This window comes from Haliotis rubra, unplaced genomic scaffold (assembly GCF_003918875.1).
Source record: "Haliotis rubra isolate DU_JTF1 unplaced genomic scaffold, ASM391887v1 Scf541, whole genome shotgun sequence".
Classification (NCBI taxonomy): Eukaryota; Metazoa; Mollusca; class Gastropoda; order Lepetellida; family Haliotidae; genus Haliotis; species Haliotis rubra.
Window position 1 is genome coordinate 124,258 of NW_025767237.1, and position 12,329 is coordinate 136,586.

Consider the following 12,329-nt stretch of genomic DNA (forward strand, 5'->3'; position numbering starts at 1 on the left):
GGATATGCACTTCATCCTTCCCTACTTCCGGTGGAAAGCGGACGTCCTGTGAGTGCCGAAAAGACGAAGCTTCCCAGGGTGCCTCTAGGTGGAGTCCATCGTCTTCATGATCGACATAGAGGTAGCGGTTGCGGCCGTTCTCCCATCGGAGTGCCTGTTGAAATCACATTTGGGTTAATTGCCAGGATATCGATAGTTCCGTTACAGATCTCATTCCATAGAAATGCCTCGGCTCGGAGAACATTCAAACATATCGATATACTGTCAGGATATACCATCGTATCAGAAATGATACGATTCCAATCTTTCACTATGCACAGAATTTCTCCCGCTCATGAGAGGATTTGATTGGACGGCTGTAACTAGCATCGTGACATTTAAACGGTAGTAACCACATGGTCCAAGATATCCATCAGAAAGACGATACAATTCCCTGGATACTCGAAGATGGTGACAACATATCATGGAATAGATTGCAAGACAATAGTTTCTACATATCCTTCGTTATGTTCTCGACAGTGAACTGTGGTAAATTATTCAGAAAGGGGACGCCATTTGTTCCTCTAGCAACGCCTCAAGTACCCTTCCGGATCCACCCAGCCTACCGTAAGCAAGCATACTTCTTTTGCTGACGTATGATAAACATGTACCGTAAACATTCAAACAAAAAGAACAATTTATTGACGTCTTATGTACAAACTAAGAAGCTCAAACTGATGAGCTAACACATTCGTATTTTAACACCAAATCTGATAAACGAATTTGAGCCGCCTCATACTACTGTGCCGCTCATGGCTGTTGTCGTAGGTTCAGATGTTTGGCCCTCGCCCTATAAAGGTCTATACTTCAGTGAGCTCACGCAACTTTGAAAATCAAATTTTTAATGATATCTGTTTTATTAGTCTCAGTGTATCCTATACGTGTGCGGTGACAGTGACTCGTTCTACTCGCTGTTCTCAGTCGTCTCGGTATCTTTTGACTTGTGGCTACTGAACAATTTATAGCTTAAGTTCAGTACACAGTTTTTTGGAATCTCGACATCAACCCCATGGGAAACAGTGATATTTCTTTCATTTATTGCATGTGCAGTGATAAAATGATATAACTTAGTACAAAACTGGGCATAATGAAACAGGTTCATAGTGAGGATTAAAGCTACAGTTTCCACAATTCCGGGACACACCCATGTTTGGTATGGAACAAGGGTCTCCGGTCATAGACAATGAAACGAGACGGGGTCAAAGGAAACGATGAATATAATTCAATTAACATAATTCTACAATGATACGTGAGAGTTGTTTCCTTAGTCACAATCAAAATTCGGACCTCGGTTCCTTTATTTTACCTCAAAGGGATTGTCAGGTCATTGCCAGACTAAGGAGCTACCATTCGTGACCTTTTATCAATATTGGTTCTCACAATGGAACACGTTCCCTCTCGCTGCCTTACTCAACTTGTGTTGATATAGTTCAGAGAGGAATATTAGGGTATACTTGTACGCTGAATTGTTACTGAAGGACCTTTAATATAGTCACTTCCTGATCGCCCGTACTATCCTTTTTTGGTCAGAGACAAGCGACATCGTGGTTAAACTTTTTTGAAATTGGTACAGGGCCTGTTGTGATTCACAGCTAAAACAGTTTTGATACATTAAATTATGTTACCATATAAAACGGTTTAGAGTAGAACACCTTTGTAAACAGATAAGGAATACAACAGTTTGTCCGAGAGTCTTTATTGCCTCACCCTTCCCGAACCGGCGTCAGTGACGACCCATTTCCATTCATAGCCGTGAATCTTCTCCAGTATCAGGTTGGCCGTCCATCTTCCCGACCCCGGGGGGAACTCCTCACGTGCCACCACGCCCTTCTGTGGGTTCCAGTTCCCCAGGGAGGGTGCCGCGCCCGTCACAACCAACTGTTGACCGGGATGACAGTGGTAGTTTACAGACACAGTGACGTCACACGTGTCCGACCGGAAGGCCTGGGCGGGGCGTCCCCATGCCGTGTGGATGGTCCCTCCAATGTTGCTGAGGGTGCTGATCCTTCTGCAGGGATCCCAGAGAAGGGCCTCGGTCTTCTTGTTGTTGGTGATCATCCAGTTCCATTCAAAGGTTGACCCAGCAGGAATCAACACACGAACCTCCCACTTGGAGTAATTTTCCGACGGTACTGCATTCACGCTTTTTTTCAGATCCCAGCTTCCCAGCTGTGGAAGGGAACCCAAGATGCAGACATGGGAGAAGTGAATACCCCCTATTCCCTCTTGAACTCTGTCAGGGGCACAGTGCAGCTTGAACACGACGTAGACGTACTCGCCAGTCATCGTCGGCGTCTGTGACAACATTAGCAGATACTATTTGGCATACACGACTTACTGGAAACTAGCTTCTGAGTGTTTTAAGACGGGTTTGTCTGTGACGTCATGTCATTATGACGTCACAATAATGGGGACGTCATGTATTGGCCGACCTAAGCTGGGCCCCGTCTCGCATATCGCAAGTTGACGCGCGCAAAGGGAGCCGGGAACCACTTACTGACCCACGTTGAGTGTAAACTGGTTTCCTGTGGCTTAGCGGTAACTGGGTTGCTGTCTACATGAGCAGGGTTTCTATGGTGAACGCGTCTGTCTGCAAACAGTGGGTTTCAAGAATGACATACAAGACGAAAACCTGGCCGCAAACACGGTATATAATATATATATATACAGCTTTCTTCAGGTTTGCGAACAGTGGGATCCTTTATACAAGAAAATAGACATACAAGACATGAAAACCTGGCCGCAAACACGGTATATAATATATATATATACAGCTTTCTTCAGGTTTGCGAACAAATGGAAGTCCAACGGAGACAGATGAGAATAAGGTGGATGCTAAAGGATTATAACCATCATTCCTGATTTCATCACTTCAGAATTTTTGCATTTCAGCTTTCGACGTCTGGCAGTCTCTTCGCGTAATTACCTCAATGATGAAATCTCGGCATCTCAGAACATAAAAGACATAACCTTTCCTGATTCTCTTAGAAGGTGGTGATTTAAATGCTTCCACCGTTTTGATCGTTTTAGGCTCATGTTTTAAACCCGTGTTTCATCCCTTACCTAATCTCGTTGCAAGAACTGTTTTTGGATCTTCTAACAGAGCTCTATCAACACAAAACATGTTGTGTCGGGTATGTTTTCTATCAGATGCCAAAAGCTTTGGAACCCAACGAAGTGATACGTCCTTCAATTAGTCTACAGAGGCAATTTAATGCTTTAGAAAGCTACTGTAATAAATGGGCCTTAAATGTTAACCTTGATAAAACTAAAACTATGATTTTCAATAAGGAACTGAACTGTCAAAATCAGAAAAGTGGACATATAGATCAACTACGCTTGAAGTTGTTACTTCCTACCAGTATCTTGGCGTATCATGTAATAGAACTCTAAATTGGTCCCTCTCTGCCGAAAATATTTCAATTAAGGCAAAGAAAGTTTTAGTGTCATTACAAAATGCCTTTGTAGCCTTAAAGACTTATCATATGATATCTACTTCAAAATTTTCGACTGTAAGATACTACCTATATTATTCTAGATATCCTATCTATGTGTACACTCTGAAATGCTGTATTGCTTACTGGTTAAAGCTCCTCTCCATGCCCTGCTCACGCTACAGATCTAAAGCTTACAAAATGTTACGTAATCTTGATCTAAACGCAAGCGCCGAGCGTAATAGGTTTAATTGGGCTACACATGTAAAGACAGTTCTATTTAGATTTGGACCTGGCTGTGCGTGGATATGACTGGGAGTTGGAAATAAACATCAATTCTTAAATTTACTTGTAAGAAGAAGCAAAGATTGCTTTATACAGGAGTGGCATGCAAAACTCCAAAACGGTCCCTGTACATTTACTTATTCCCTGTTTAAAGAAGATATCATGTGTGAACCATATGTACGTTATATCAATATTAAGAAAGTAAGAATAGCCTTATCACAGTTTCGTTCCGTTTACTATGATTTAAGGTGTTATAAGGGAAAATTTCATAAGAAATCTACTGTGTGCAGATACTGTAAATTGAATGTCCTGGAAGATTAATACCATGTTCTGCTAATGTGTGATTATTATAGAAACATTAGTAGCAAATATATACCCAGTTGTTTTACGAAACAACCGTCAAAAGATAAATGTAGCCAACCATTGTTAACTTCTAACCGTATATTTATTGAAAATATTGCTTTCTTTATCTATCATGCTATTTTGAAGGGAAGTCCACTCTCTGTGTATACCTGTACTATGGGCCTGTGGCCTCCAGTTCTAAATAAAGATTGATTGATTGATTGACTTCAATATATGGATGGTGATACACAATGCAATATAGTTCACTGTAATAATATAATCTGCAACGGCGTTTAAGCTGCCACAATAGGTCTGGACTGAGAATCCTGTGTGAAAAGTGATCTTCGGTGTATTTAGTACCACGGCACTGTTCTCTACTGTATCTCAACAGGAACAATGTAATACTCCTTCACAATGTATAACACTGCGACATTACAGGATACATTGTGGAAATCACATGGTACTTATGCAGGAAATCGAACCCCAGTTGCCGGCATTACTTACCAACACTCAAACCTTTAGGCTACCCGCCACCCAACTAAAAATAGCTCGCGAGTGAGTGAGGAGGTCGTTGTCGGAAAGGATACGACAGATATGTACACCCTACACACTAGTGGGCGTTACAGGACCTGGCCTCCACATCACACAGTTACTGCAGCTACTTATAACATTGGAACAGTAACTGTACTGCATAAACGTGCCATAAATATGAGCTGTGACTCACATTTACTTTCATCAGCCACCAGAAAATGTTTCAAATGTCACGCAAAGGTTGCGCCAATTGAGTCAGCGTTATTGGTTGGTTGTGGTCTTCTCGTAGGCGGTTTCCCACCTCCCCCTAGACTTGTTCAGAACAGTCGGCACGGCAGGGCAGCCATGTCATGATGCCTCATTACGTCAGGCACAACACGTGCAACATGGGGGAGGACATTATCCCCCCAGTATTGAACCAGCTTTGTATTCTGAACCTCAGATGCTGTCTATACGGTTCTTGGCGTGAGGGTAACATCAAAGCAGAATTGTACATACGGCTGGACATCGGGCAGGATGTTGTGCTATTCAACCGGTCGTGTACTGTTCTGCCACTGACAGGTCTCAACCCAGGAACTTTCCGTGGGGTTTGTCTCTGTCTGTTTGTTTGTTTGTTTGTAATTAAACGCCACACAATCAAGTGATCAGCATCACGAGCATCGATCTACGCAGCTGGGATACGATGACATGTGTTATATCATCCTCCCACCAAGCACGCACACATCCAGATATGAACTGTCCATTAACATGCACGTACAACACATGTATCGCCACTGTAATTCGAGCAGCTGTCTTCATGAATATGTATATGTCTCATTTCACTACCAGAATGATGTTATCATTATCATGTAATACGCAATGTTTACATCTCTTCCTAATAACCTCTTTGTGACACCAGGTGATGTATCGTGGAGAAAACAGTGATAAATAAGAGGCATGATTTCAAAGGTGAATCTAATGTAAACAAATAAACATAGTTCGACAATAAATACATTTTTATTTCTGTAAACAGATATCATAAATACATAATAAGAAAATAGGTTGTATATAAGGTTGTAATATATATGTATATGTTTTTGGATTTGCTCATAGATATTTTTTCTTACATACTTTTAGACTTATTTAACCATTCGTATTTTTCATTGGGCGTTAAGAAAATAGTTCTGCCCTAATCTATATGTATACATATATTACGGTATAACTATTAAAGCACATATTAGCTTGTACATGTAAACAAAGTATTACAGAGAGGGGAGATTTATATCTCAGAGGAACACATGGATATATCACACATAAGCAAACAGTTATCAATTAATATAATGAAAAACTACTATTTCTATATATTTTTGTTTTGATTTGTTTTTTGTTTACATTTTGCTTCTTTACAAATAACGCTGATGGCTGACAATGCTGAAACCAACGTTTGAGGTTTATCTGGCTTTCAAAAACTTCTCTCTGGACAAATAAACAAAACATACAGTCCGGAAAAGGCACATTTTTCATTTGAACAATATATATTCCATGTACTTCTACGAAATATGGCAAAAATGTCTGTTTACACTGAATTCTGTTATATATGTTCCCTTAATTGTGTTGGTTAGTATATATAGATAAAATACATGTAAATAATAATATAATAAACCAAAAATAGGCTGGAGTGTATGCATGTAAAATCCCACTTCTCTTTAGTTTATTTTCAAGCAAGTAGTGGTTTCCTTTGGTTGGTTGGTTTGCTTGTTGTTTTACGCCGCACTCAGCAATATTCCAGCTGTATGGCGGCGGTCTGGAAATAATCAAGATCGGACCAGACAATCCAGTGATCAACAGCATGAGCATCGATCTACGCAGTTAGGATACAATGACATGTGCAAGCAAGTCAGCGAGCCTGCCCACCCGATCCCGTTAGTCGCCTCTTACGACAAGCATGGGTTCCTGAAGACCAATTTCGGATCTTCACGGGTGCAAGTAGAGGTGTTTGTGGTCAATGTATAGTAAGTTTATATGCTCACATTACACATCCTACCCATAATTCAATACCACAGTAACTGGAATCAATGTGAATTCATTATCTGCTACATAAAATACAGGTCACAATCAATTAGCACAACATGATTCAATTAACCCATTATGTTTCAATCAGTTCGGAATCTCACAATCATTGTCAGCAACCATGATCATAGCCGTTATCTCGTGACGTGTTGGCTGGCTCGTGACCCGGATGTTCTGGTCAGTCTGGCCGCCATGACACCCCATTACTCCAGAAGGTCGAGGAGAGACGAGACGACCCCGCTAATGCAGCGGAAAATGGAGAACCCCTTCTTGATGGAGTCCCGCACATTGGTTGTCTTGGTAATGTCCTGGGATGACTGGGTTTTCTTCGAGTTTGCTGCCAATATAAAATACCAATTGTAGTTGGTGTATTATTAACAATGGAATGGGGTGAGTAGACTGAGCTTACTGGCAGTGCTACTTGATTCAGAGTACTCAAACAACACCTTCTTTGTTGGCTTTTTAAACTTCAATAATTAAGTTAGCAATGATAGATAGATAAATAAATAGAGGCAATATATTAAGTTTCACAAAGGAATTTAATTACGCATCTTACCGAGACTAAAGGGACATAACTTGATATAACCACTTGTGACTCTACCATAGACCTACCAAACCTTGTCGAACAAGGCTGGAAACTGGAATTATATAGTCTTATGATGTTCATCACGAGATTGTCTGGTTCAAACTCGAATATTTACAGACCGCCGCCATGTAGCTGGAATATTGCTGAGTGTGGCGTAACAAACAAACAAACAAACAAAACAAACAGTTCGCTGCATTGCCTCGGAAGATGTCCAGTTAAATGACAGTGTCCTGACCGGATCAAATGATGGACAACAGACCAGGAACAGTTAAAGTAAGTTTGAATCGATGACGCTGCGCCTTGCATGTGCTGAACCAAATGGTATAGTTTAATATCATTCATACAGGATATTACTGCACGTCTACACCCAGATTAGACTTCATTATGTTTCTAAGTTTGCCATCACTATACCCTACAGCTTCCACCATAGTGATCACACACTGTTTTAAAGCACAAATCATCACAAATAAAATGAGTCGCGGTACCAATTGCTTTCTTCAGCTTCCGCTTGTTGCTGTCCGACTTGGTTCCCTCTTTCCTCATATCTCCCGAGTCACGTCTCCGGGCACCATGCATCTCCAACAGCAGACGACCCTGGTTCTCATCCGTGGCACGAGCATTGTCCACGACAGAGAGGATATGCATATCAACCTTCCCTACTTCCGGTGGAAAGCGGACGTCCTGTGAGTGCCGAAAAGACGAAGCTTCCCAGGGTGCCTCTAGGTGGAGTCCATCGTCTTCATGATCGACATAGAGGTGGCGGTTGCGGCCGTTCTCCCATCGGAGTGCCTGTTAAAATCACATTGGGGTTAATTGCCAGGATATCGATAGTTCCGTTACAGATCTGATTCCATAGAAATGTCCCGGCTCAGAGAACATTCAAACATATCGACATACTGTCAGGATATACCATCGTATCAGAAATGATACGATTCCAATCTTTCACTATGCACAGAATTTCTCTCGCTCATGAGAGGATTTGATTGGACGGCTGTAACTAGTATCGTGACATTTAAACGGTGGTAACGAGATGGTCCAAGATATCCATCAGAAAGACGATACAATGCCCTGGATACTCGAAGATGGTGACAACACATCATGGAATAGATTGCAAGACAATAGTTTCTACATATCCTTCGTTATGTTATCGACAGTGAACTGTGGTAAATTATTCAGAAAGGGGACGCCGTTTGTTCCTCTAGCAACGCCTCAAGTACCCTTCCGGATCCACCCACTCCAACTTATGCAAGCATACTTCTTTTGCGGACGTATGATAAACGTAGACGTAGACGTATAAATGTACCTTAAACATTCAAACCAAAAAAACAATTTATTGACGTCTTATGTACAAACTAAGAAGCTCAAACTGATGAGCTAATACATTCGTATTTTAACACCAAATCTGATAAACGACTTTGAGCCGCCTCATACTACTGTGCCGCTCATGGCCGTTGTCGCAGGCTCAGATGTTTGGCCCTCGCCCTATGAAGGTCTGTACTTCAGCGAGCTCACGCAACTTTGAAAATCAAATCTTTAATACCATCTGTTTTATCAGCCTCAGTGTATCCTATACGTGTGCAGTGACAGTGACTCGTTCTACTCGCTGTTCTCAGTCGTCTCGGTATCTTTTGACTTGTGGCTACTGAACAATTCATAGCATAAGGTCAGTAGACAGTTTTTTGGAATCTCGATGTCAACCCCCTGGGAAACAGTGATGTTTCAAAGGGGATGAAATGGGTGTTCTAACCAATGAAATCTAATTCAATTTACATAATTCTACAGTGATACGTGTGAGTTGTTTCTTTTAGTCACAAACAAAGTTCGTACCTCTGTTCCTATATTTTGCCTCAAAGGGATTGTCAGGTCAGGAGCTACCATTCGTGACCTTTTATCAATATTGGTTCTCACAGTGGAACACGTTCCCTCTCGCTGCCTTAGTCAACTTGTGTTGATATAGTTCAGAGAGGAATATAAGGGTATACTTGTACGCTGAATCATTACAGAAGGACCTTTAATATAGTCACTTCCTTATCGCCTGTACTATCCTTTTTTGGTCAGAGACAAGCATCGTGGTTAAACTTATTTGAAATTGGCACAGGGCCTGTTGTCATTCACAGCTAAAACAGATTTGATATATTAAATTGTGTAACCATATAAAACGGTTTAGAGTAGAACACCTTTGTGAACAGATAAGGAATAGTTCGTCCGACAGTCATTATTGCCTCACCCTTCCCGAACCGGCGTCAGTGACGACCCATTTCCACTCGTAGCCGTGAATCTTCTCCAGTATCAGGTTGGCCGTCCATCTTCCCGACCCCGGAGGGAACTCCTCACGCGCCACCACGCCCTTCTGTGGGTTCCAGTTCCCCAGGGAGGGTGCCGCGCCCGTCACAACCAACTGTTGACCGGGATGACAGTGGTAGTTTACAGACACAGTGACGTCACACGTGTCCGACCGGAAGGGCTGGGCGGGGCGTCCCCATGCCGTGTGGATGGTCCCTCCAATGTTGCCGAGGGTGCCGCTCCTTCTGCAGGGATCCCAGAGAAGGGCCTCGGTCTTCTTGTTGTTGGTGATGATCCAGTTCCATTCAAAGGTTGACCCAGCAGGAATCAACACACGAACCTCCCACTTGGAGTAATTTTCCGACGGTACTGCATTCACGCTGTTTTTCAGATCCCAGCTTCCCAGCTGTGGAAGGGAACCCAAGATGCAGACATGGGAGAAGTGTATACCCCCTATTCCCTCTTGAACTCTGTCAGGGGCACAGTGCAGCTTGAACACGGCATAGACGTACTCGCCAGTCACCATCGGCGTCTGTGATAACATTAGCAGATACTGTCTGGCATACACGACTTACTGGAAACTAGCTTCTGAGTGTTGGTAAGACGGGTTTGTATGTGACGTCATGTCATTATGACGTCACAATAATGGGGACGTCATCTATTGGTCTACCTAAGCTGGGCCCCGTCTCACATATCGCAAATTGACGCGCGCAAAGGGAGCCGGGAACCAGCTTACTGACCCACGTTGAGTGTAAACTGGTTTCCTGTGGCTTAGCGTTAACTGGGTTGCTGTCTACATGAGCAGGGTTTTTAATGGTGAACGCATGTGTCTGCAAACAGTTGGAAAGTTTATACAAGAAAACAGACATGCAAGACATGAAAACCTGGCCGCAAACACGGTATATAATATATATACAGCTTTCTTCAGGTTTGTGAACGGAGATCTGAACGGAGACGGATGAGAATAAGGTGGATGCTGAAGGATTATAACCATCATTCCTGATTTCAACACTTCCGAATTTTTGCATTTCAGCTTTAGACGTCTCGCAGTCTCGTCGCGTAATTACCTCAATGATGAAATCTCGGCATCCCAGAACATAAAAGATATAACCTTTCCTGATTCTCTTAGAAGGTGGTGATTTCAAATGTTTCCACCCATTTTGATCATTTTAGACTCATGTTTTAAACCCGTGTTTCATCCATTACCTAACCTCGTTGCAAGAACTGTTTTTTTTAATCTTCTAACAGAGCTCTATCAACACAAGACATGTAGTGCCTGGTGTGTTTTCTATTAGATGTCAAAAGCTTTGGAACCCAACGAAGTGATCCTTTCTTCACTGCTTTAATGTGACAATGGAATTATTCTCTCTAGGGAAATGAGCCGGCAAATATGACCCTCAGTGGCTGCCGGACTGTCGTCGCCATACCGTAGATTCTCTAGATCACTATACCTGGTGTTGCACAAATCTTCCAGGACGCTGTCGTCTTAAAGGTTCACATTTCGTGGATTAAACAATGTTGCACTAGTATTGGTGATCACTGCACATTCTGAACTTTTTCCATCATCCCAATGGGAATTTACATCCTCTTAAAGTTTACATCTTCTCTACAAGAATTTACACCTATTCTGAACAGGACTTTACATCCTCTCTATAAGACTTTACACTTGTTCTGAAAATGAATTTACATCCTCTCTACAAGACTTTAAATCTGTTCTGAACATGAATTTACATAACGATAATAAATGAGCATTTCTATAGCACCTTATAAATAAGTCATATGCTCAAAGTGCTGTACATGGGAAAGATGAAATGTCAATCTGGATAAAATGTTTTGGTTTATGAAGAGATGTGTCTTCAAATGGGCTTTGAAACTCTCCAAGGTTGGGCAAGTTCTCATGTCAATAGGCAGCGCATTCCAGGAAGTAGTGGCAGAATTTTTGAAAGAACTGTGAACATAGTCCGAAAACATAGAGATTCCATCTCGGTGTCTGGAGAAGATTCTTTGTGTCTGATTGGAAATGAGGTGAGGTGAAATTGGGTTTAACGTCGTGCTTGAGAATATTTCGCTCATATGACGACGTGCATGCGTGTGTATGTGTATGTGCTGCTGCTTGTACTAGCCCAGACTGAAGCTGGTTTTATAGTGCTAGCCCACTGAGATACCATGCCGCAGTGAAGCATGAATACCCCACTCAGACACATTATACTGACTCCGAGCGGACCAGTCCTTGTTGTACCCATTAATGCCGAGCGCCAGACAGGGACCAACAAGTACCATATTTTAACGTCTTTTTGGTATGACGCGGTCGGGGATCGAACCCGCGACCTTCCGCTCTCCAGGCGGACGCCCTAACCACTACACCACGGAGGCGGTCGTGTCTGATTGGAAAGAACGTGTTTGTACAAGTTGATGAGATCACACAAGTACTCTGGGGCTCTTCCATTTATATACTGGTATGTATACAGACAAACTTTATGGATAAACAACTTCTTTATTCGGTAGATTGACGTTTCGATACAGGTTCTTGTACCGTTGTCAAGCAAGTCTAACAATGCCACTCAAAGAAGTTACTGATGCGTAATTCACATCCTCTCTATAAGACTTTACACTTGTTCTGAACATGAATTTACATCCTCTCTACAGGACTTTACATCTGTTCTGAACATGAACATACTCCTATTTTGAACAGGACTTTACATCCTCTCTACAAGAAGACTTTACATCTTCTCTAGAAAACTTTACATCTGTTCTGAACGGGACTGAAATACAGACAACAA